The sequence below is a fragment of the Monomorium pharaonis genome, chromosome 4 (assembly GCF_013373865.1).
Source record: "Monomorium pharaonis isolate MP-MQ-018 chromosome 4, ASM1337386v2, whole genome shotgun sequence".
In the NCBI taxonomy this organism is placed as follows: domain Eukaryota; kingdom Metazoa; phylum Arthropoda; class Insecta; order Hymenoptera; family Formicidae; genus Monomorium; species Monomorium pharaonis.
This window is the reverse complement of record NC_050470.1, coordinates 15,107,647-15,111,278: the sequence shown is the minus strand read 5'-3', so window position 1 is coordinate 15,111,278 and position 3,632 is coordinate 15,107,647. Positions and strand designations below refer to the sequence as shown.

Sequence of the window (3,632 nt, the reverse complement as noted above, 5' to 3'; positions counted from 1 at the left end):
ATGTGTAGAGTACTTCTGTAAGTTTGCCATTATCGGAAGAAGTGCTAAGGCCGACGAAAATTATACAATATACTTCAACAAAAAGGAGTCGAGAGATCAATGACTCTAATGCGAGGTGAGGTAAGTTATCAATTTGATGTTTCTTAAGTGTGCTTCTATATTGTAAAGTTTTAAATGTGGCATATAGTTTATCATTTCCATAAAATTTACCCTTCCTTTCAGCAACTTCGACTTCTTTTATCTAAATCAGCCTCCGGTAGATGCATATTACAACGGGCAAAGCAAAACCCTTGTTTCAAGCAAGATAAAGATAGAAACAAACTAACAGAAATTATTATTGAAGATGAATTGAGCAGATCTGAAAAGTAAACATACTTGTCAATAATTTTATAATTTTTACTTACTTAGTTCTCTTACATTTATTATAATTTTTTAATTGTTAGAAATTTTTCTCTTTCTTTAAATTTTTGTATTTCTTTATCTTCAGGATTTCAAGTACATGTTTTGCTGAACTTGTACAAGCAATACAGTTTATATTTCCTGAAGAGGATAGTGTAAGGCAAAATTTTAGCAAGCTTTTATTACTAAATATGTGATAAACTTTATTTTATTACATGAATTTTGTATTAATGTTGATTTTCTCTTGGCAGGAATTGTATTTTATTCCATATAAAAACAATGATGGACAAAAATTTGTGGCCAAAGGAAAATTAGTAACAAAGTATTATTCTGTTTGAAAGGAGTTTAAAGCACTTGGTGTCATTACTGAAAAGAAAAATGAATCTGACATTGAAGATAATTTAGAAGGTTAGTTATGTTGCCTCTATTTGCATTTCTTTCTTTAGTAAGAATATACAAAATGGACACAAATATTTGGCGTTTTTCCTTGTTGTTTGTACTTTTATAGTTTATTTAAAGGTTCTCAATTGTTTTATTCTACTTTTGTACTTTATTTCGTGATTTTTTTGTCAGTGCATGATGCTCTACAAGCCAAGCTTAAGTTACTTGAGGAAAACACTGAGCCCTGGTCCACAGTAGAATATTGGATCGACACTTCTAAACATAGAGTTACAGAGTTACATATAAAATCTCGAGTTGCGAACCAAAATAAAAGAAGTGATAAGGGAAAAGCCAGTGGTACAGGCAAGTTCAAAAGTAGTGCAATTTTGGAAACCACACAAGCAAGGCAGGACAAGAAAGAGTTGGAAAATGTCTCAACTTACATGAACAAATATCCAGCTCTCAATATCCAGAGAAAAATGTGGATATACTTTGGTTAATATTATAAATATTATTGATCTCTATTATTGATTATAATTATTATTTATTAATCTGGATTTTATCACATGATAAATTGGTGCTTCTATATAGGTATTTTTTGTTTTAGTTTCAAATTTGATTTACTATATCCTGAGCAAAAACTTAAAACCTACAGCTTTTTTGACAGTTTTTGTGAGCGTATTATACAAGCTCTTAACAATGAAGAAAGTAAATGTGATGCTGTGAAAGATAATTTGTTATTGATATCGGAAGAAGGGGTTTCAGATGGTAATGTTGTCTTATTTTTACTTTCAGGAAAGAATACATTATGTTGTAGAAGTAATATTTTGCTTTTATACTATAAATAAAGTTTTATATTTTAACAGAAATAAAAAATTGGGTGGCATTATTGTCACTGTGCTACTTGGATACTGTCGTAACCCGACAATCTAGTGGTAATAAAACATGGAGACTGCCCCTTGCAGAAATTCAGGAGGGAGTTATTTCACACATTGAAGTATTTATCCTACAAAGCAAATATGCTTACACATATTTTTTGTTTCAAAAAAATATATTTACAGCATTTGATTAAATTTAAAAAGTTTCTTATCTTCTTTTCTAATGTTGATTATATTTCTGTTTTGCTTGTAGAATGTTGGAAAACGTCTATCCTTTGTGCAAGAAAGAAAAAAAATTAGCGTATTAGGGCATTACCGTGCAGCCATATGTTGCTGTATGTGGATCATCTGTAAATGATATAGATACGTAATTGTGGATACAGAGATCAAATTTGTTTCTCAATCACCACAAAGAGCCTTGGATCTGTGCTTTAAGATCATTCGTGCAGCTCATCTTGAACGGTAACTCTCCAGAGAGTTACCGTTTGTGGAGACTTATTCAAAAAGAACTGTATGAGTTAACAACTCCATTTGACGAATGGAAATCTGATGCTCAACTTCCAAGATTATTAAAAAAATTTCGTAAATAGGATATAAGACTGTTTTATTATCGCATTGTAAATATTATAGTTTATATTGAAATATGCAAGCATTTTCAAGTTCTGTTTTGTTTGTACTGATATGAGTATTTTAGTTTTAAGTCAAAAGTTACTACGAGTTTACTTATATTTATATTTGGACTTCGTATTGCTGTCAATGGCTTCCAATGTAATTGAACTTAGTTTTTTTATGTGACGTAGGTTACATGTGAAAATTTTATTTACTATTGTCATAAGTTATATAATTTTATAATCTATTAAAATGCCGTCCTGTTTTATATGTGCAATTGAATTATGTAGCATTAATTTGTTACACAGACATTTAAAACTTATTCATAAACTTGACGATAAACATAGTATTTTCAAATGTGCTCATGTTGGATGTTATCAACAATGTTCTAACTGGAGTGTTTTTAGACGTCATTTTAATAAGTTCCACTGTTTGTTTACCTACTCAGAATGTTTTCGATTCTGTGTTCAATGAGGTTCCATTATCATCTCTTCCTTTATCAAATGATACAAATGTTCAGGAGATAGTATTTGATGATTCTACTGTTCTGTCTGGTGACAGTTCATATGTTAATAGCGAACTTAATACTAATGAAGGCAGAGATGACAAGTTTCTCCATCTACGCACAATTCCTATGGTGAATTTCCAATTAGTCAAATCTGTTTAAAAACTGTAATCAGAACTTATGCTTCTACGCTAATAGGAAGACTCTATAGTAAACCTGGTCCTCGTAAAATGGTTCAAGATTATGTAGAAGATACTACAGATTTTTTATTCACTAATGTGTCTCTGCTATCTGCTGATATTACAGCCATACTTCACAAACAAAATGTTGACCCAAACATTATCGATGACATTTGTTCTAAGCTCAATGTATTAAAAAATCCATTTGAAGGTTTACATTTAGAGTACTTAAGAATACAGTTTTTAAAAAAAATTGGGTTTTATATTGCGTCTGAGGATTATATAATTGCTCCAGATACATTTACCAAAAAAGTGAATGGCACAGTACTTATTGAGATTAACGATGCTAAAGGACAATTTGTACCTCTAAGAAAAGTTTTGAAAGTGTTTTTAAAGCTACCAAATGTGTTTAATGTAATTATGAATGTTCTACGGAAACATTCATGTGAAAGTTTATGCGCTGACTACATTCACGGATTTCATTGGCAGAAAAAAAAGAATTTATTTGGTGATAAGCTTATGATTCCTCTGTTTGTATTTTATGATGATTTTGAAGTTGACAAAGAAATTGGTTCTCATAGTGCCAAACTTGGTGCTGTCTATGTAAAAATAAAATGCCTTCCCTCAGAATTTTAAAGTTCTTTGGATAATATATTTTTAGCTTTGTTTTTTAACACCATT

General features: G+C 30.3%; 1 long non-coding RNA gene across 2 annotated transcripts; it reads left to right on the top strand.

Annotated features, from left to right (window-relative positions):
• Positions 1 to 231: 231 nt before the first annotated feature.
• Positions 232 to 2,549, top strand: LOC105827840. 2 transcript variants are annotated; one of them, XR_004962997.1, is made up of 4 exons: positions 232 to 1,275; positions 1,388 to 1,548; positions 1,647 to 1,777; positions 1,912 to 2,549. It is a non-coding gene; the product is annotated as an uncharacterized LOC105827840 (long non-coding RNA). The 2 variants fall into 2 exon arrangements; XR_004962996.1 differs by having other exon boundaries at positions 232 to 1,548.
• Positions 2,550 to 3,632: the final 1,083 nt, after the last annotated feature.